Consider the following 23,295-nt stretch of genomic DNA (forward strand, 5'->3'; position numbering starts at 1 on the left):
CAAAAAATAAAACCCACTGAAAATACACAGACTAACTGTATTAAGAAGCAATGACTTGTACATAAGTAAGGGCTTTTAGCAGGTGTGATGTTGAATTATGACACAGAACAAAGTGGTTTTGCTATTATACAAAACTACATATCAAGTGAGGTTAAAATATTGTGAAAGAATTTTACTTTATACAGAGGAATTAGTGCCTGGTAACATTCTGCTTGCACTGAACATGTCTCCATCCTTTTCACCCCTGGGCTGAGGTAAACAGTGGGTGCTGTGGAGGCAGATAGGCTCTTCCTGCTGCTACTTCCAGTGCCCCATTGCTGGCACACTGGATTATGTGAAGAAAGCTGAAACCAACCCCAAACACAGAAAATGTATAAGAAAATAAATTTACTCAAAATGCCACTTCCATACTATTGAATCTTGCAAAGTGTACAGATCAGGATTTTCTGGACTATATATGTAGTTAGCTACTGGGGTAAAGACAGCTTTTTCTTCCATGCATTCATTATTCTCATCTCCATGGTTTTGGATGGACTGACACGAAGGTAATTGACATAGCAGAGCATCACACACCCAAAAACAGCTCAGAAAGGAGAACATTTCCAGGGCCAAATGGTGTCCAGCTCCACTGCTTACCTGAAGTGGATGCCTGGATGCATTTCTTCTAACATGCATTCTTTTGTTTCTGCATGTGCTGTTCCAGGTGGCCCTCTGGACATGGCACAGCAGCCATGAGAGCTGCACCAAGGGCACACTGGTGCTGCTGAGGGACCATACAGCACTCACCACATCAGGAGCACTGGAGATGATACAAGAATGGACAAAGGCTTCTTTTAAAATGAAACCTTGTCACCATCTGCTTCAAGGGGCAGGAACAGGAGACACCAGTAGTTTGACAGATTTTTGTCCACTTGCAAAGGGGGACAGAAAGCTATCTTGGCTTGCCTACTCAGGGAAAATAACCTAAGTGACTTCATTTTATAGGAGATAAAAAAGCTGAAGGTGTAGCAGTTTGCATTGTTGGAAAAAGCCCTTGATCTGGAGGGTTCCTCTGGGCTGCAGAAGACAAACTTCTTTCCCTACCCCAAAGTCCTGCTTCTTAGCCATATCTGTCTTGCAAAGATCTTGGGCTTTAAAAAATGCTTTCAAAGATTCTGTGAGCAATGGTTCAGGGGTTATGGACACACTGGGCTCCTTACCAAGCTCTGATGATAAGGAGAATTTCAGACACCCCTTAAAGGAGATGTTCCTTTGCTTTCAAAGTAAAAACAAGTCTCTTCAACTTCGGCACTTTTTGCACCAAAAGTGAGGAAGTCAAAGCAGCAAGTGGAAAACTGAACCTCTTCTGAAAGCACCTCTCCTCAAAGAGAACATTTTCCCTATTTCAGTTGTGTGCTTGTCCTCATTCAGGCCAGCCTGATAATCAGCATAGCTCAAGGAGAGCTCACCAATGGGCTGGGACAGAAGCTTCAACAGTGACAACTCTGCCTTTGCCAGGTCCCTGCTGAATATCGCCAGGCTGGACCTGTCTCACTAAAATGGTCAGTGACAAATGAAGAAAGACACTTCATATGCAAATGGTGCACAACAAAAACTAGATCCTGGTCTATACTCTCCTTTTGCATCTGTTTAGCCTTGATCTATCTAGGTTTGTTCAATTAATTTAAGGATTTCATTCACATTTGAAAACAGCACAAATGAGCACTCCTGAGATGCTGCTACTTATCAGCACATGAACTGAGTTTAGAAATGTTATGTAGTCAGAACTTAACACTAGCAGGGAAATGATGGAAAATGTAACTGAAGGAGTTTTTCAAGATGTTGTTTTAGCACAAAATAGTTTTATTTCCATCTTCAAAACTCCAAATCATAAAAGCCTCAGTGTTCAGACAACATCCACTGTGTTTGTCTTTGCCTCATCATTCCATCCCAATGTAAAAAGCATCAGTCAGCAACTTCTTTGCCAGTAATTTGGCAAATGTTGTTCTCCAAAAACTAAGTCAAAAGGTTAAGTGCAAACAAATATTGACTTCTGTTCCATAAATAAACAAAAGTTCTACTTTGAACTGAAGAAACCAAGGCAGGACCACAGTGGCTTTTATGTGACAAAGTAAGACTTCAGACAAACTACAGTCTTTATTTTATTGACTGTACCTGATAAGACTATTTTGGTCTTTTAGAAAAAGAAAAAATCTAATTTAATGTTGTTATCATACATATTCAGGAACAAATAAAATAAAGAGGGCTTCAACACAGAGATACACTCACAGAGGGAAACAGAATGAAACAAAAGCATTTGTAAGATTTTTTTAATGCTATAAATAAGCAGCAAATTTAGATCAAATAGTGTGTGAACCAGAAGCACTGAAACTCATGGATGTATGCTTCCTTCCAGAAAGCCTAAAGAATGTTCTAAAAATAGATTTATGTCTGAGAAAAATATCAATTTCTAATATTAATAACTCACATGCAAAAAAAATAGCCTTCTATTCCTCTATAGCAGCATCTTTTCTAGGAATGAAATCTTCATCACTATTTGATCATCCAACTGAACTGAGACAAATTAGTAAAACTAAAATCCTAATTAAAAACATGCCTGATACATATTTTATTTTCCAGAGATAACAAAATAATACTGCTGATATCAAATTTTTGTGTAATTTTTTACAGGATGTTTTAAACCAAATGGAAAAAGAAATTCAAAATATTTTCTTCCTAAGACATTCCAAACATTAGTCACATAAATCACAAAATGGGGCAATGAAGCATGATAAATATTTGTGCAATCTATTTATAAGCACAGATATCTGTCTTTTGTTCTATCAATGTGCTATTCAAAATGCAGTGTTTCTAGGACATTTCTGTGGACTCTATCACTATAATGCACACTGAGAAATAAAGAACAAGTTTAAGCCTGATGTATGTAAAAACATGCTTTCAAATATGACTACTACAATATTAGCTGATAGCTGGAAATGAAACTTGTCGTCAACTTATTTTATCTTACTAAGACTTTACACACCTATCAACTAAATTAATTTTTATTAAATATTGTGTACTTTTAATATTTATTTATATTCATTATTAATGGATTAAATGTCCTATATATGTTGAAATACACACATAACATCAGATAAAAAACACACAAGAGTTTATGGTGGAAAAAATACCTACAAGATTTCGATGTTTTAAAAAGCAATTATAATATATTGTTGAAAATATGAAAAGAAATAGATATTCCTACCAGAAATTTTATCTTGACCAGATTTGCTCCCACATATTCCTGTGTTCCACTGAATCAATTTCACACTTACTCACCTCCCTGTCTCTGTGATGTGGTTTATTCATTGGTTTGATATTGCCATAGCAACTCAGCAACATGGAAACATGTTAGCCAAGCAATGCTGCTCACCTCACACTATATGATGAATTGCTGCCTGGTACATACAGCGTATTTTAATGTATATTGATCTCTGCTTCTTACTATTAGGCTACTGGTTTAACATCACCATTTTAACTCTGCATTTAGCAATCTTTGGTCATGACCTTCACAGTATTTGACTTGTAGTGGTCTTAATTACAAAAATTATCTAATTCCTCAAATTAAAAAAAAAACAGGATATATTTTGACTACAAGTCGAACTTTCCCATTGGAGCACACTTAAACAACCTGAAAAATAAACAGCACTGTTCACAACCCCCAAATTCAGGGCTTCCCCAACATTCTTGCATGTTTTTCCCATATAAACAAGTGTGTGCAAATCACAGATAAGACTGTGTTAGCATGGCTGTGCACACGTGCTCCATTTAAGAAGCTTTTCCTTGGGTGCACGTGCCCTGCAGGGATTGGGGACCGTCTCACCCCCACCACGCCTCCCCAGGAGCACACCAACAAACAGGATGGTGGCTAGGGAGAGGGATGGTGCTTTGCCTTGAGAAGAGACACAGCACTGGGCGAGCCTGTCATGAGGCAGGCAGGGATGCTCCAGCAGCTTCTGCTTCCACAACCTCCCCACAATCAGTGGGGGCTTGCAGCGTGATCTGAATCACTAAAGGGAGGCACTATGGCTTCTGCATTCACATAAAATGAAACTCCAAACAAAACAACATGTGAGAACAAAAGCAGGATCTCTGATGCAGCAAGAAGCAGAGTCTTTAAAGCTCCAAAGTCTAACATAGCATCAATGCTATGTAAATCAGGGCATGGCCAGACACAGATTTGGATCATAGTGAGGAGACTAGGCAATCATCCAGGGCAATAGTATGAGTGGGAGCTGAAACTGTCTCATTGACTGAGTCTTTATCTTCACAAGCTGGCAACTTCTTCACAACTGTGCTTACTCACAGAGGAAACATACTTCTGTTTGAACTGGCTTGCACCACAGCTTGACCTAAATGGTTTTTAAGAAAAGCAATTCATCTGCCCTCAGACATTCTTGATAAGCCACATAAAACATTGAGATTCTGACCACTCTTAACACAGAAAAGCTGCGTGGAGACCAGCAATACCTTAGGACTCAAAACATCTCTGAACACAGTTATGTACCGGGACACTTCTTTCTGCCTACTTAATACATCACGGCTGTTTCAGATCTCACTGGGCTTAAGTCAAAAGTTAAAGTGATTGGGAGGCCTTAGACCAAGTGTAAAACATCTGTGAGACAGTATGAGGTTCACAGTAGAAATTCAAGTTACTGCCACATTGGTGTAACACACTACAGTTTGCAATCTGAGACATACCACAACATATCTGCGTGGACTAGAAATAAAGAATTTTAATTTCTTCCCCAGCAGAACCGAAACCAGAATTTTGGTCTGGGATTTAAGCAGGCTTGTTCAAGAAAAAGGTGTGGAACAAAGGGAAGATGAAGGAAGATATTTTTGAGTAAAAGTTGCTTCCGTTCCTGACTGTGCTTTCCAACAAACAAGCAAGAGTTACGAAACTGCTGTAAGATGAATTCCATTGTGCCTCTGCACAGCAAACGAAGAATTACTTGTTCAGAATGGGAAAATAGGTTTATATTACTTGGCTTTGATTTTTTTCTCAACCAAAAAAGTTATTGCAGATTCCAGGAGAGGTAAGTGCTATACACTCAGTAATGATCCTACAATTGGTGTTTCCACTGAGACCACTAGGAGGCCAGCTTCAGGGGAGGGAATGTGAGGTGAGGAGGGAATCAGGTTAAATAGGGAGATAGGAGGAATTGGGGGTACTAAAGAGGAAAACAATTATTTTATATCAACACAGTGCTAGGAAATAACCTTCCACCTTTTTGACTGCGCTTACACTAGTGCAAAAAGGTAGGTGATTGCTCTGCTCTCCTAACAAAATTTGTGATGCTCAATACTTCTAGGCAATTTGGAATATTAATTCTCTTAATATATTTAGTTTTCTCTTTGACAAATAAGGAGCTCTGAAAAAGTGTTATAAAGAAATATTTTATTCTGCTTAACGTGAGATGTTATTTCATCTAAGTACACATTCAATTTATTATGACCTTTGCTGGAACTCTTACCGGTATTACACTACAAAGGCATCTAAGTAAAATAAAACATCAGCATTTGGTCTAGTGTCTGCTGTCCCCTTCATCCTTTCTATAAAACATTTGAATCTTTGACCTCAGAGCTGTTATCTGCTTCCATCTGAAGGACTTCAAATAGGGTGCAGATGGGAGCTAACTTTACATACATGGACTACAAACTTATGGCCAAGAACAGGGCATGAATATGTGAAGTTACTCAGCATCATTCCCACAGGCATGTGTCCCATTTTAAAAACAAGGAATAGTACAGCAGCAGTAGTACAGCTTCCCTTTGAATACTTAGCCTTTACATAATCCCAAAATTAGGAATCTGCAAAACAAAACCAAATCCTACTCATTAACACCAAATCTAAAAGTCACTACCAGCTACTCTATATCCGTATGAAGGTTCAGAAAGAACACTGATAAATACCACCCTCACTTCCCTTTCACTTCCCAGATCTCAACAACGGCACAATGTTCTCCAAAGTGGATCCCTCCCATGGACTGCAGTTCTTCAAGGACTGCTCCAGAAGGGGATTTTGCAGGGTACATGCAGTCCTTCAGGAGACTGCTCCAGCATGGCTCTCCCATGGGGTCACAGGTCCTGCCAGCCAACCTGCCCCAGTGTGGAATCCTCTCTTCATGGGGCAACAGGTCTCACCAGGAGCCTGCCCCACCCCAGGCTTCACATGGGGTCACAGCCTCCCTTGGGAATCTGCCTGCTCCAGCATGGGTCCTCTATGGTCTATAGGTGGATATTTGCTTCAGCATGGACCCCCACGTGCTGCAGGGGCACAGCTGCCTCCCCATGATCTGTTTGCACCACAGGCTGCAGGGCAATCTCTGCTCAGCACCTCAAGCACCTCCTGCTCCTCCTTTTACACTGATTTGGTGTCTGAAGGGCTGTGTATTCTCACTCTTTTGGCTGTTGCTCCACAGCAGCTTGGGTTTTTTTTCTTTCCTTTTCTTAACTAAGTTATCCCAGAGGTGCTACCGCCATCACTGATGGGCTCAGCCTGGGCCAGCAGCAGCCCCACCATGGAGCCAGCTGATACTGGCTCTGTTGGGCAAGGGGAGAAGGTTCTCACAGAAGCTGCCTCTGTCTTCTCCCTGCTAGCAAAACCTGGCTATGCAAACAGAATCCAGCTCGTAGAATAAAAGCAACATTTTACTTTCCAGACTGTAACACTTGAAATAAGTCAGAGAACTGTCACACACAGCCACTAAATTGCAACAACATTAGTACTGCTTTGCTAAGGGCAGATGTCACCTTGGGGGAACTACCATGGGCTTCTCTCCAGACTTGGCATTTCCCAGGGCCACAAACCCACAGACGTAGTGGGTGCTTCACAGACCTTAGTGTCAAGGGCTACATGGTCACACTAGAATGGTTTGACAGCTTTGGGCTTCATAAAATGCCAGGAATTCTTTTTTTTTTTTTTCTCTCCATCCTCTAAGCAAGGCCACATCTCAAAACCCATTTCATATCCAGTCACATCTGCCCCATGGGCTGCCAATCAGACTACTCTGAAGTAAAACAAAAGGTCATACAATATGATTTTGGCTTTAATTTCAGTTATTTGTTGATTTTGATCAAATGAAAGGAATGATAACTCTGATTTTACATAACATTTCCAATCCCTATATGTAATTTTTTTAAATGCAGCCATGGGTACTTCTATTCTAGCAGAGATGCAGCTCTATACAAGTGGAATTTTAACTTGCTGAGACTCTCAGGAATTCAGTCTGTAAAAACCAGCAAATGTACCCTTGAGACTTGTAAAATGCCCTAGATGAAAAGCATTCACAAACTGAGCAGCCTTTTCTTCTGATTTATTTTTTTATTAAATCAGTAACAACAGAAAATCATCTTGATAAAATGAATGATTTAAACAGACAAAAGGGCTTGTCAGCAAATAAACTGATTCCAACATAAGCAATCATCAGGTCACATAAGCTGACTCAAGCAGAAAACAAAGAGAGTGCAAGTCCCTACACAGAGGAACAACTGGTGATATCTTTATTCGTAGTTCAAGATTTTTATTAGTGTTGCTATTTTAGGCCTGACATGTATTGTTATGACATTATATTGGTTTTGACTGATTGCACCCTTCTCTTTTCATTAAGATGAACCAACACTGACATGCAATGGACTGTCTTTAATGGCAAACAAGTATTTATGGTATCATCAAAAATTACCATCACTTCATCACGTGGTCTTGTTTAATATGTCATAGTTTGGGGTTTTTTTAAAACAGTCTCTTAGGGGAAACTGATTACAGAGGGAAGAAAGAAATAAAAATGCATCTCCTATAATGAAGTCAGTTGCATCACAAGGATTAGGTAAAGCCTTACAGAGATTTTTAATGAGAACTTTTACAAAGGCTCAATCAAAATAAATGCTATCTACTCTTGCAAGGCTTTTAGCACCTTCATTTTCTTCAGATAGGGAAGGTCCTATACCCATCACATTTTTAGTTTTAATGATTACGTTAATACATTTAGGTGGTTTAATACTACTACTACTAACATATATAAATATAAAATAATAATTGCCTGTGTGGGACAGTCATGGTATCATCAAGTTAACTAGTCAGAATTGGAGTGCAGACTGCTTACTTTCATGTTTCAAATTGAAATCATATTAATTTTAGATATTACTATCTAAAATCATACTCATCCTTCCTTGCCACATCAGTTCTTTCAAAATTTTTACTTGCATATCTTTATTCCCTTACCTATGTATGCTAACAGTAGAAGTGTTATAAAGAAAACAAATGAAGAAAAGGCCATACTGTTTCACATTTATGTTTCTCAATTGTCAGCAATATTATACAGGCTTTTAAAATAAGAGTACTTTTCTCCAAAAATCAATTAGTACTGCATAATTTGTTTATATGCTAAATTAAAGCAAAATGAGTCTGAAAAAATATACTTCCTCATAGAGTCACACTAGAAAGGAACAATTAGATTATTATGTTTGGCATCTAGTGCTGACTAAACATTAGAAGAGTTACTAGTTGCTGTTGCAATTGTGAAAACATGTATGAAAAGCAAGAGCCATTAAAACAAAGCCCAATTTTCTTCAGGCATTCGACAAGATAATGAAACAGATAATGTAACAACAACCCTGGTTTATATTGTTACTGGGTCTTTCACAGCTTCACTCCTTGCACTTCTTGCAGCGTATCTATTTATTAGTCTTGTTTATCAAATATATATATTTTTATTTGTGTTTTGATGTAGCAAAGTTGCTACCTTGATTGCAATAAAATGATATGAACTTATCCAGCTTTGCTCTGGCACAATAATATAATTTGATTCACCATTCTAAAGCTGCAAGATTTTGACTGCCCCTCATAACATACTGTGTGTGCCCAGCATGTCTTAAACCTACCCAGGACTTCATCAATATTTACAGGCAAAATATGCTGAAATCAACTTCTAAGAATCACCACATCTCATATCCTGTCTTATTTCAAGTAATGAGTCTGCTCTGAGCATGACTACAGAAAACAAGGAGTTTACTTGTGGAGTACCTACCCAATATGGGCAAAACAAGAATTTAACTTTATTCCAAAAATAGTTTTAGCCCAAAAAGAAGATTCTAGTAATACATACATGTTGTTTGGAAATAGCTATACCAGACTGAAAGGAGATATTCATGGGAGTTGCTTTGAGAAAATGAGTGTGTAATTATTTGCATTTCATAATAGATACATTATGCCCTTGTAGTGGCAGACAGCTGAAAGACAGGGCAACCAAAGCCAGGCAGAAAACACACAAGGTGAATAACAGGCAAGAAAGAAATTGTTAAATACTCACTAGCAGCTGAGCTTTTGGAGGGACTGATAAGAGTAATGATATCAGATAAATTCCTGACTCAAAAGTTATTATACTCTCCGCAGAAGTGAAGCTACAGATCTGTTAATAAAAAGAGAGGCACTGTAAAATATGAATTTATACCAATTCTCTGGTTTTCTAGCTGTTTGAGCAAGATGTTGATAAATAAGAGACCATTATAATTATGATATTTTCTAACAGAGAAAAAACAACAAAAGCTATAGGGCACTTTTTCATATGCACTGTTTTCATCAGTTTGATTTTGATGGTAACTTTGTGACTGCTTTACCACACAGAGCAGTAGTTTAAATCTTACATCATTCTTTACTTAACATATGCAGGGGTTTTGTATCTGTTTGGTGTCTACACAGAAAAAAGCCCTAGATTCAAAAATACTTGCCAGGCGTGATTCCTTGCATTAATGAAGCTTTTGTAATTTCACTAATTTCAGCCTTGTTAAAGTGATACCTATAATATAAATATTATATATAAATCTATAAATACCTAAAATTAATTAGGTAGACTGATTCAAATTCTTTATGAAGAGCAGCATAAAATCAGAGTATTTTGACTGAAATGTCAGGTACTTCATAAAACTGTCAAGCTATATAAAATTCACAACACAGGGACTTGGTTGAGACTTGTGCTGTCACTAAAATATGGTTGTCAGCAGGTGTATCTTATTTCCATTACCTTAATTAAGGAAGATGTTTCGCTCCATTGTCTCATCTCTATTTTCCATATAAGTGAAGAGTTTTATTTTTTCTTCTAAACTTGAGAAGGGAGTGCCGAGAAATTAAACAGAATTCACATTGCCATAATTGCACAAATCTGATTTAAAGCACAACCTGGATTTAATTACCTTCTTTCATTCTGTGTACAGTTTCATTTATTTAGAAAATCTACCCTCTCTGTAATTTCCAGCCAACTCCTTATATCCTAAACTTACAGCACGAGTAAATCTTTAAGAGCTTCAAATGCCACACACCAGATCCTTAATGCATAATTTTTTTACAGGAAAGGTAGTGGAGATGTATCTGTTTTGGAGTCAGCCTCTTAACTTAATGAACTGCTGAGTTTCTTTAGGAGACAGAGAAAACTCCACAAAAGTCTTGTACTTCTATGTCTCTTCCTAAAAACTCATAACCAATGAAAAAAACTTTTTGTGAAACCATGCACACAAGGCCCTCCAGGCAAAGTGCCATGAAGTGCTGGAGTCCCTGAAATGCTGCTAAATCAGAGCACACAGTTGGTCATCACAAACTAAGTGATTTAACTGTCTAAAAAATTTGCAATTTTTACTATTGATAAAACCATTTGTTCTTGTTTTTTAAAGACATAGTGCTCTTCTCCACAAAAATAAAACAGAGTTAATGATTTTCCCTTCTTCACCTCGCTTACACAAAAGAAAGTCTAGATCTTGATTCTGGATCTGGCCTTTATATGGTAACCAAAGGAGATCACACTTGTGCTGCATTTTTTGTTTTAATTAGAAACAGATTCTGGATTTGTCTGAAAGAAAAAAAAACATCTAATTTCCCATGAGACAGATCAGCATCACCACAGTTGAGGCAGCCCACTTTAATGAAAAAAATTCTCCTGAAATTTGATAAGACAGAAAAGTTATCTGCAAGATCTGTACCTCAGACAAGCATGGACATTTCTCTGTATACTGGGTGTATTTTTCTATTCCCACCCCACACCTCTGCAAGTCCTAAAGCTATACATAAGACTTTTGAGGCAGTAGGTTACCAAGGCAACTCATGCAGCTTATCATTATCTAGATCTCATTACTGAAAGATTGATTTTGGACAAATAGTAATCATGTAACAGGGTGTGCTGATGGATCACTTTCTTTTACGTTGCTAAAAACCAGGGAAGCCCAAGCATATGGCTCTATTTTGGGTTTAATGAGTTGAGGAAATGGCTCCATAAATGTCTTCTCAGTTTCTCTTGCCCACATTGTACCTATATACGGGTTTCTGTTACGTAGGTCCTACCTCACTCAAGATAGTAACTTCTCTGATTCAAAAATGACAGGGAAAAATTAAGAACTTGCAGACAGTGGCAACAGAACCCCTGGGGTACAGCCAAGGTTAAACTCAGATCTCTGAAGACCACAACAAGGCAATTCCTGGTTTTGCAGCCCAAACACTGAATGAACAGCAAAATGGCTATGTAGCACTAATCACCAGGCTCACACAACCTTATCCTGACAGATCAAATTTCATCCCCTTATCTAGCATATAAATTCATCCTAATTCAAGAGAGACTTATCCATATTAGACAGTTAGTGAACATTCTGCTGAGGTTCCAGGCCTTGCTTTCAGTTGCTTCATACATTGTCAGTACCACATATCTTCCTGGTTTTCATTAACTTAGCTGAAGCGGTCTTTCTTTCTAGATTTTGCACCCTTTCCCTATGCATTACATACCTGAACCTTTCTCTTGCCAGAGCATGCACTACTCAGAAAGATAGCCTGGCCAGGCAAGAGTCTGAATATCCTCAGGTCACTCAAAAACTTCTGAAGTTTGCTCAGTTTAGCCATAAAAACTACAGCACAAAGCTCAGACAGAGATCCTGTGGGCGGCACCCAAGCAGACTCATTAGCAACGTGTATAGCGTAGTGCACTACAGCCACGTGTTAATGCTTCACGCTAAGGGACCTGAAGCAGCTGTTCAAGAATACTAAAAAGGCTGAAAATAGAAAGAAGAATACGAATGACATGTTTACTTGAAGCAGGATAAGCAAAGTGCTCTGCTGCGTGCTTGCTGCAAGGTTCAGTGTGTGGAAGAGCTGCGCCCACACAGCAATAGCAAGGAGTGTTTGCTTCCTTTGAGGAAAGGAGACCCACAGGAAAAATCCAGACCATCAAAGGCACCTCAAGAAAGGAGTAACAGTGCTCCTTGTAGACCTTGCTGTTTCCCAGGGGGCAAGTGAAAGGGCACCAAAAGGAGCAAGGAAACAAGGCCCTACCAGCCCAGCACTGTCCTGGCTCTGTAAGCCTTCCCAATCTCCATTCACCAATCCTTTCTGGATGCACGAGAACAGAGTGCAACACAATTTGCTAACAGGGGTGTCATGAAAATGGACTTTATTGTATAGAGAAACTTGGTTTATGAGTAAACACATTATTCTTGGTTATAAATTACAGCAGCACAAGCAAGTACTGTTAACAGATTTGGCATGGAAAGGACAAACCTGTTAGAAATTAAGCTGCTGTGGAACTCAATATGACTATATTACTCTAAAGGCTGTGGAGAAAAGGCCAATTCCAAGTTCATCTAGGATTATAACCAGTTTCAAGCTGCATGAAGGTAGATATTAAATTGAAATTACTTGCAAGAATTGAACAAAATGGCTTTCAAGAAAAATATGGACAATGGTGAGTTTTCTTAATAAACATTTATCCCCTTGGGCGTAAATTAAGTATGTTATATGACCTTTTGGAATAAGACATGTCTGCAAACCCTTCATTAGTAGGTTATTAGGCTGATCAAAAAAAAATATTGTGGATATTTTTGTGCATTTTTATTCATTACCCTTCAGCACATCAGCTTATCCTGGTTGTGCCGAAATCAGTAAGAGGTTTAACATTGACTTTTATAGGATTACCTCAGGCTAAGAACATACAAACTTAGGCCTGGTGTGAGGTTCTGTGTAACTCTTAAAATACAGCTTCACTGAAAGATCTTTTTAAACACAGCTAAATGAAAATGCAATGCTGCTTTGTTTCTGTCAAAAAAATATAATTACAGTGCCCCAAGAGAAGGAAGCTGGCATGGTGCTTTGAGATCTGAGGGTAATGGAAGAAAGCAATATTATACTAAAATAGCAGATCAAGACTAAGTAAGAGACCAGTAAGATACTTAAAAATAGAGTTCAAATGTAAACCTAGAGCAGTCATTAAGCAAAGATGAATGGAAAAGTCAGTTGTTTTTGAAGTTGGAGGTGGGAGGGTTTCCCATGTGGAAAACATGGTAATAGGTAGATTAGAGAAGCATTATGTCAGGAATTATGAGCTCTCCTACATTGCTCATAAAAGGTGTTGTCAAGAACAATGATGAAATGAGCTGTACATCACCATCATTTCCTAAAAAGGCTGCTTAGCACTGAGGGCAGTTCATCACTCCATTGGATACCGAGCCCCATGAGAAAACCTTTATTATAAAGACCTTTATTAATCTCTGATACAGGACTATACATTACAGTTCTTGTGAGGTTTTGTCGTGCCTACTCCCATCTGCATTTCTGGCTTTGTGCACCACTGGAGTGACCAAAATATATGCAAGGCCTCTTTTTACATCTTTTCTTTTCAAAATTTCTTCATGGAAGTCATACTGTAAACTAATTTCCCCATATTTCCTCCTCATCCAAAAACTTTAAGGCAAGAGCAGCACATTACAAATCCAGGAGGTACAATTTTGAGTCTTAAAAACAAGCATTTTGAAATGGAAAACAAAAAGACAAACATAACCATTACATTAGTGGCATCTACTTCAACACTGATATGAACAAGTTCAATTATGTGAACATAGTCAGGAAACAATAAAGAGGATTAGATATTCAAACAATAACTAAGAAAATCCTTGATAAACCAAGAGAGCAAAAATTTAAAAATGCAAACTACACAGGGTCCCATTGTCTCCCATAAGAGATTAGAAAAACAAAAGAAACTCCCAAAGTAATATAATTTTTCATATTCTAAGATATAGCATTCACAGAATATGCAGGAATTAATTTCACAAAAAACATCATGCACCTGCAGCAACACTTCCCTCTGAACACGCGGAGATGCTTAACTAAGCAGCAAAAATAATCTTCTTCAGAAATGCTGATGATGAGCTGATGTGCTGATTTTGCAGTGGAGTCCAGAACTCATAGGTCCAGATTCTCCAAGTTTATCCCACACACAGAATGTGGCCCATGAACCCAAACAAGGCAAAATTCCCACTTCTGGCATGGGGTCAAAAGCAGGTAAGGCAGGGCACCCATATGGGCTCAGCTTCCCTCTGTGAAGGAGGCTGGGGATGAGAGGAGCAGCAGGAGAAGGGCAGGACTGCCAATCCCATGGGAGAGCTTTCCCTTGGGATGGAGACAGTCCCAGATGCACACCAGTCTGACACTGAGCTGATTGCACCTGCTGCCAATGCTGGCTCTAAGCCCATTGCTGGTGACCCCTGAACAACTTGATGCAGGAAAGCCCTAAAGAAAAAATGTTTAAAAAGTGCTAGTTCTGAGTCAGAATGTCCATTTGAAAACTAATCCACAGCATCTCCTATCACTTTTCTGCATCAGGCCTGATGCTAACCTTACATCCTTCTTGCTGCTGTTAACAAGTGTTAACTCCTTCAGATTTACATCCTTTGTGGTTTTTTCAGACTGCTATTCTGTATTTTCTCTCCCAAAAAAATCTCTCAGAGGAAGAAATATATTTGTTAATTGTCTCCGTGAGATGGTACTCAAAGAACACTAATGGCACTATACAGAACCCAAATGCCAGATTAAGTGTAAGGGCAGTGTTTTAGTAATGAATTTCCCAGGTAAAACATCACTAATTGCTACAGAGCATAACAAACAGCAAAAGCCAACACCAAGCTTTAACATATACAGCTAATTAAAAAGAGCATGGCACAGATCAGACAAATTATTATCAATAGCAGATTTATCAATATCATGACTTGCAAATGTTAGCAGATATAAATCCCTTCTAATATGCTTTGGTCAATCTCTTACCATCTCCAGCTGTTCCTGTTCAGGCATCAAATAACTGTCAGGGTTTAACCCCAGCCAGAAACTAAGCACCACACAGCTGCTGCTGACTCCCTCACCAGAGCATCATGGGGAAGAGCAAAAGTGAAAAATTAGTTTTAAAACTAGTAATCAATTGATTTTACAGCATGATGAGCTGGTATGCTTTGACTGAAGCCTACTTCATACCTTGTGTCATTCTATGCAGCTCCTTGCTCCAGGACAGCTTTATTTTGGACAAAAACTGCATCCAAAAACTTCACAGCCATAAAGAATACATGCTGCTGCAGCTGCACCCCTTTACATTTGCCTGCCAGTTGGCCAGGAGGCACAGACAAGACAGCATATTGTGCTTTAAAGATTTCTTACCCCTTACCAGCCTAGGCACCATAAAACATTTATAGACTATTTTGGGCAGCATTTCATTCCATATGCTTAGCTGAACTCTTCAATGCCCAGAATGACAATAAGGAGTAGATTGCTTTTGAATGCACCATGTAGCAAGTATTCTACCTTTTAGCTGCTACAGCCCATTATCTCCTAAAATAAACAACAGACAGCCTGTTCCAGCCATCAGCTGAGTTCTGCAGTATTAGACACCTCTGTGCAGCCTAAGGGGGGCTCAGACATCTACTCCAGAGTACAGTCTCATCTCCATTCACAGATATTTGCAAAAGAGAACACAGCCTGAAGGGTGCAAGTTCTTTAGTATGTTGTATAATGTGAAGGGAAAGAAGAAAGCCAGCTACAGATCCTTTCCCCAAGCAAATTGTGTGGTCTTGCTTTTAGTTACAGATATAGCCACATGATGATGATGATGATGCACTTATAAAAAGAAAATTTGTACTAGTATTTTAAGGAATTGAATAAAAACAGTGTCTGATCGACAGAATTATTTAATGCCTACTGAGGACAAAGAGCCTTTTATTATAGAAAATCCTTCTAAATAATTTGTCCTTATATGCCATCACAAATTTACAAGGAGACTGAAGTAAGATATGTAGCTTCAGGACATGAAGTAATTAATTTCTTCTGAACTATCATGCATTTGTGCTTGCATATATGGCCCAGCAAAGTGAGACAACAATGCTGTCTATAATTTTACCTCTGCAGGGAAAGACTGTGCAGACTGGCACACAACAAGAAAGTGTCAGCTAACTGAAGGGGTTTAATTCTTCTCTCTTACCTCTCTTGCAAATGAAACTCTGTCTGCCATATTAAGCCATGGGTAGCCAGTCTGGAGGAAGGGATGACCTTTTAGAGGCTACCACAATATTTAGGACCCTAAAGCAGCTCATTGGATCAGCAACCTAGTGATAAAGTAGTCCAGATAATCTCAGCTACATCCAGCAATGAGCTCTGGCCAAATGTCAGAGCTTTTAGTCTGCTCTGACTAAAACTGGCCAGGCACCAGCCTTGAACAACAGCTCCAGCACAAACAGAGCTTCACACTGTACTCCAAAGTTTTCTCCCTTCTTATCCTTTGTGTCACTTCACTGGAAAATTTGCAATCTATGCAATTTTAAAGAGTTTGAGGTTTTTTTTTGCCTAGGATTTGAACATTAGGTTGTTCTCTTGAGATCTATTTTATATCACTTCATACATCCTGCTTTTGTTCTCTACTCACAGCTCATAAAGTCTACTAATGTATCCTTTAAATAAAGAAGAATCACATGTTTTTCTTCTCATTTCCCTTCCTGCTTTCTGCTTGTTTAGAGTTGAAAGACAGCACGTTTTGCATTAAATCATGACCAGGCCATTAACATTAGGGAACCTTTCCCATTAAAAAGGCAATATATATTGACATGTGAACACTCCACTCCCAAAAGCTTTTTTTCCAACACTTCATTAACATTTTTCACTGCTGAACCATTATATCCTCCCAGAGCATGTCTTTATTGTCCCATTTCCTCAGCATACCACTAATAACACAACAAAAGGAGAGGAGGCAATTGCAGATAAATCAGCCCAACTTCCCATTGGTTTCCCTTCCACACTCCTGCCATCTGTGCTGGCTGCCACAGCACTACATGTGCTTGCAGACAATGCCACAGGGTCACACTCCACACTCCGGCCACTCGTGTCTGCTGCTGTGATTGTCACAGCCCAGTGTTTCCGCTGTGATGGTCCCAGTTCAGTATTTCTGCTGTGATTGTCACAGCCCAGTGTTTTTGCTGTTCGCCTTCACGTGTTCGTCTGCAGGGACAGCTCCCAGCCACCAAAACTGGGGGCACACAGCTGAGTTCCCAGCACTAGAAATTCACCCAGCACTCAAGTTCATGCCCTTCTCCTCAGGAGACCTGGAGACTCATCCCCTGATTTGTACTAAGTAATTTACAATACAGAGATTTCAAGACTTGAGAAGCAACATGTTGTATTTTGAATGGCCTGTTTATGCCCAAGAAATTCCCTGGATACAACATTATCAGATTAAACTTTTTTCACATAGAAAAGTAGTATTCTCAAAGAAATAAATATGCAGGAAGCTTAAATCATAAAGAAAGTTGAGAATATGTGAACACTTCTTTCAACTAGATGGACATCAGCAAAAGCCAGAATCAAATATTGATCTATATTTCTGGATTAGCTTTCTGAGGTGTGCAACCACCTTTTCACAGCTGTGAACACAGCTCTGCAAAAAATTGATCATCACTCACTTTGCAATCTGAACTGCATGAATCATTAGTAGCTGACTTGTTAATTAAATACGGTAGCAGAATTCTAGATTAGTCCTGCCTTTATAAGAGCACCATTAATAAATCTGTTTTTCAATTTAGGAAACATCATCTTGTCACAGAGTAGCCATTGTATTTTTCCTGCCTAAGTATAATATTTCATTCATTACCTTGACAAGTCACATCATTTAGTCTATCCGCAAGAATAAATTTCATCAGCTTGAAAATGTTATCTCTGTGTCCACAGAGAAGCCCCAGATGCACAATATCTCACAGAAATCTCACAATGGAATTTTCATAAACCAGTAGGCACACAGAAAAACCCTACAAACAGGTTGTCAAACCCTACAAAACAAGAGGTTTTCTCATTTATTATTGGACACCACATAAAAAAACATTTGGTTGAAGAACTCTCTTCTTCCCATTTTTTATTCTTCAGCCACTTGCAGTGTATGCAAAATAGAAAAATCACTGTTCTCCACATATTCAACAAGGAACCCAAACAAATTAATCTGTCCTTAATCCTTTTACATTGCATATTACAATACAAACATGTGCATTGTACAATATAGTGCAACATCTGTGAGTGTCTTATTTTTGATTTATCAGTAACATTGATACATTGATATCCCTGTTTTCCCTCAAGTATGGCATCCATGGCCAACAGTTGTTCTTTCAAAGGACAGCTGGCAAACACTCCTGGTAAAACTACTTAAGAAACTCTCAGAAAATTGGTGGTTTAAATGGGATTATTTTTTGAAAGTTTCTGCAAAATATCTCTTGCAATCAAATTCACTTACACCTATTTGCTAGATATACATGTACATCTTTTATATGTACATGCACAAACAGAAACATCCTTTGAAATCTAAAAATATTTACTTAGGGACTGCCAGACTGAACACATGATGATTAAATGACTAGCACTTTGAAATGCTGAGGTAGCAATACTGCTAAAATACCTGCTGAGATTCCACTCTGGCTTCATTAAGCAGATAAAGTCATCACTGTGGAAGTGCAAGATTGTCTTTTTGGCTAATGCTTAATCAGACTTCAAGTATGTATTGCTAATAACTGTGAATAATAAATTAATTCAAAGACTGGTTCTTACGTGCATATAGAAGTCTGATGAATGGCTGCCAAGGTCTGTTCTAGAGACATGAAATACCTTATACACATTTGCTAAGTGCATTTATTCATTCTCGAAAATCCTTAACGAGAACTTAGCTATTTTCTGTTCTAAGTATGCACAAAAGGAAATTTTAGAAAATAGTGACTTATAAAACAAAGCAGAGACAAAATAAAGAGTAGACACAGTTCTTTTGTATACACTCTAAGGAGTGTAATTGATCAGTGGTGCTTTTCTAGTGCATGTTTCTACATAAACAAGACCGTTATTTTACAGCAAACCTGTGGTATTTTAAAAGACTTCCTTTGCCTCCTCTTCTGAGGACAAAATTTCTCACCTATAAAAGGAGTCTGACCAAAATTCTGTCTTTGAGGACCTGGTATGTCATATCTGTGGTATGATAGCTTTGGAAGGAGTAAATATTGTACCTATGAACCCAGCTTCTGCTCCTTCCATAATAAGCTTATTTTGCCACCCTTCCCCCAAACCCATTTTAATAAGTTGTCTATTCTCTTTTACTACCAAAACACATCACAAAAAAAAAAGTCTAACCAGTAATCCATAATTTCTACATTAATGCTCTAAATGTGAATTATGTAAAGGTATGGTGGCCTACCTGGAAGGCAGAAGCAAGGAGCCCATTTTAATTTGGTACAAGATACAGGGTATTTTTCTTACAAGTGGTTCTTTATACTTTTAAACCAAAGAGAAAATTTGGGAGTCTACAACAAAATATATGTACTCAATTTCAGCACACTCCTATGGGATTTCCTCATATAGAATATTACTATATTTGTACTATATTTATTACTAATAAACATTACTATTTATTACATTAGGATTGCAGTAAATGCATTTTTAGATCCTGCCTTTTCTTCTACAAATTGGTAGGGCAGCATTGATTTACCCTAGAGCTAAACCGGGTTACACCAGGAAAAGTGTGATTCACTCTAGATTTGCAGAGCTGATACACAGAAACACAACATCAGCTGGATTGGAAAACACCTCTGAGATCATGGGCTCCAACATCAGCACCTCACCTAGACCATGGCACTCAGTGCCACATTCAGTCTTTCCTTAAACACCTCCAGGGATGTGATTCACCCCCTCCCTGGGCAGCCCATTCCAATCTCTGATCAGCCCTTCTGGGAAGAAATTCCTCCTGCTGTCCAACCTGCACCTCCCCTAGTGCAGCTTGGGGCTGTGTCCTCTTGTTGTGTCACAGGCTGTCAGGGAGAGAGGCTGATCCCACGTGGCTCCAGCCTCCTTTCAGGTATTTACAGGGAGTGACAAGGCCAGCCCTGAGCCCCCTTTTCTCCAGGCTTAACACCCCCAGCTCCCTCAGCTCCTCATAGGATATGTGCTCCAGACCCTCCACAATCTTTGCTACCCTTCTCTGGGCAGAAATAAATAGCATTTACCTTGCATCCAAACAGAGAATTAAATCCCTAATCTCATCACTAGCACAAGAAGAAAATAAAGAATGCAAACCTCTACAGCTCAAAATCTGGTCAAAACAGAGAGAGGCGTGACTAGAAGCCAAGGCCAAAAGACTGTGAAAGCCAGTTCAGTCTATGGTGTTTGCAGTTGGTCAAATACATTTTTGTCAATCTGCTGGTTTTAGTAGACATGCAGTACAGGGGAATGTGTGCATGAAAGAAAGACAGCAAAAGGGGGAATTTTAGCAATAAGAATAATAATATGGGCTTTATAGAATATTAATAGCTACATAAAAAGGGACGTTTTCCCCTCAAATTAAGAGGTTTTGTCAAAGAACTCTGCAGTTCATCTTATTTTAATGGATTTTGCTTGCTACTTTCTATCATATAATAGTTCATGAAACAGTTCATAAAGTCCTTTGGCAGAAATTAACTGCATTTGTTGTGTTACAGTGGTTGCAATTAAAAAGGCAGTATTTCCACACTGCTACAAAATAAAGTATTAAACAATAAACTGCAGTCTTCTTTGTGCTTAGAGAAGAAGCAAGATCCTATCTAATGAGGGAGAAGTTTGCTTCTTTTGAATTACTTTAAATAAATGCAATTTTCTTGGTAAAAGACACTGAATAAATTATACTAATGATGTGCTTTTTAGATTAAATTAATCTAAACTCAATTAATATCCTATATTCACAGACAGTATAATAGACTAAATCAAGATCAGTGTGATGTCCATTAAAGGACAAGTAATTTTTAGCAGCAATATATACAAAAATACAGGCCTACAGAAAATTTTTCTTAACCACATAGCTGGGGTTCCCATTTATTCTGAAACCATTACAATACAGCCTTAAATCTCAGACTACAGCAAGAAAAAAGCATTCCTTCTTTTCCAGAGCAATGTTTAGTGCTGCATACCCATCTCTCACACAATTTATATATGTAGTAACTCATTATTTCAAGGGAAAAAAATGCATTAAACATATATGTCCATGAAGATGCAAAAGCATTTCAGCTGCCCTACATTCAGTGCCAGAGATTATAGTTCCTAATTTGCCTACAGAGTTTGCAATTTGGAGGATTGTTTCAATTTCAAAACCAGCCCTTAATTAGTTTGTGTTACCAATTGATACATTTTTCTCCTTAAGCTCTAGCATGGTTATGTTTGCCATATGATAACATGCACAATGCATTTAGTTTTGCTACATATTCTTAAAATCGTTTTATTCCTTTTACAAATAAATTTGCCACCCTTCCCCCAAACTCCTTTAATAAACTGCCTATTTTTATTGCCCAAACACATCATCATAAAAAAGACAGATGCCCACGCATTAATCCATAATTTCCACATTCAGTGCTCTAAATGAGAATTATGTAAAAGTATGGTGAGTTACCTGGAAGGCAGAAGGAGCCTTGTGGTTAACTATGTCACTTATACCCAAAATTATTACAATTAATTCTTTAAAAGGTGAGCCCAAGAGTTGCATGATAGCATGGGTGCAGTACTTAGCCTCCAAAACTGAAAAATAGAAAAAACCTGCATATACTTCAGTCCATTATTTTCATAAATATTGTAGATCACAACCCATAAAATGTATTAGATATTCACAATCTGACAGTTCAGTGGCAGATCACAGGATTTCATATTTATGATTTGGTAGTCCATATGCAAATAATTGTAGAGGTTGTTGCTGAAGGTTGATGTTGGCCAGCTTTCAGGCACCCACACAGCTGCTCTCTCATCCTTCCTCCTCAACAAGCAGACAGTAAGATGGAAAAGGTCATGGATCCTGATAAAGACAGGGAGATCACTTACCAATCATCAAAATGGACAAAAGAGACTTGATTTAGGGAAAATTATTTTAAATGTTTGCAAATTAGAGTAGAATGATGAGGAACAAAAAAGACATAAAAGAACAAAACCCTTCTTCCCAGGTCTTCCATTTCCCTCCTTCATTATGATTCGTCTGGTTCCTTCCCCCACTCCTGCAGGAAGATGGGGAATGGGGTTTGTGGTTAATCCATGGACCACAACCAGTTTCTCTGCATCAGTCCTTCCTCCTGAAGTTTTTCCACTGATCCAACATGAGTTCTCATAAATGGCTCCAACATGGGCCCTTCTCAGAGGCTGAAGGCCCATGTGGGCCCTCACTGGCTGCCTAAGTTCCTTAAGGGCAGGTCTGCCCACTCCAGAATGGGTTTCTCCATGGCTGCAGTCTGGACACTGAGCTGCTCTGGCATGGTTGGTTCTCCATGGGCTGCAGGGAAACACCTGCTCCACCATCACTGCTGCCACAGGATGCAGGGAAGTACCTGCTCTGTCACTGTGCACTTCCTCCCCTTTTTTCTCTGACCCAGGCGCTCACAAGGTTGTTTTTCACACCCTTTTCCCCTCACTGCTGTTTTCTGTATTCTCCTTTCTAAAATATATTTTCATAGAGGCACCACCAGTGCCCAGCTGAGGGGCCCAGATGTGGGTACAGAGGGTCTGTGGAGTCACCTGGAGCAATGTTTATCACAGGGCAGCTCCTCTTCTCTCCCCATACCCAGCATCCCTGGCAGCCCCACCATTACCAGCACCCAGATACCCACACCCAGTGCACTTATTTACTGGCAAATAGGTTATTTCCATACATCACACCAGCCTACTTAATTCCTCTCTCTCCCAAAGCAAGAACTGAATGTACAACACCTACATTTACTAAGAAAAACAATAAACTAAGTTCCCAGTATAACTGGGGACAGCTTTTCCCTGATACAAGCCACTACAGAACACATCAAACAGGACAAATAGATTCACAAGCATTGATGTTGGCAAGGCTCATGCTAAGAAAATTCCACATCATGCTTGAACCAGGTGATTTATACAGACAATCTTCAGACTGGAATAAAGACTACGAAGAAATGTTTTTGTTTATTTAGAGAACAAAA

At 38.8% G+C, this 23,295-nt stretch overlaps 1 protein-coding gene across 6 annotated transcripts in view; it reads right to left on the minus strand.

The window, feature by feature from the left end:
- Nucleotides 1-23,295, minus strand: part of MYO16 (myosin XVI) — a 359,429-nt gene that overhangs the window by 323,868 nt on the left and 12,266 nt on the right. The window contains exon 2 of one of the 6 annotated variants that reach the window (XM_074535971.1): nucleotides 9,351-9,449. The exons of 4 other annotated variants lie outside the window; for them this stretch is intronic. The gene's annotated coding sequence lies outside the window, so the exon portion shown is untranslated. Of the gene's footprint in view, nucleotides 1-3,244; nucleotides 3,334-9,350; nucleotides 9,450-23,295 lie in introns of those variants that run through there. One more of the 6 variants, XM_026793786.2, reaches the window with a different exon arrangement.

Source organism: Zonotrichia albicollis, chromosome 2 (assembly GCF_047830755.1).
Source record: "Zonotrichia albicollis isolate bZonAlb1 chromosome 2, bZonAlb1.hap1, whole genome shotgun sequence".
In the NCBI taxonomy this organism is placed as follows: Eukaryota; Metazoa; Chordata; class Aves; order Passeriformes; family Passerellidae; genus Zonotrichia; species Zonotrichia albicollis.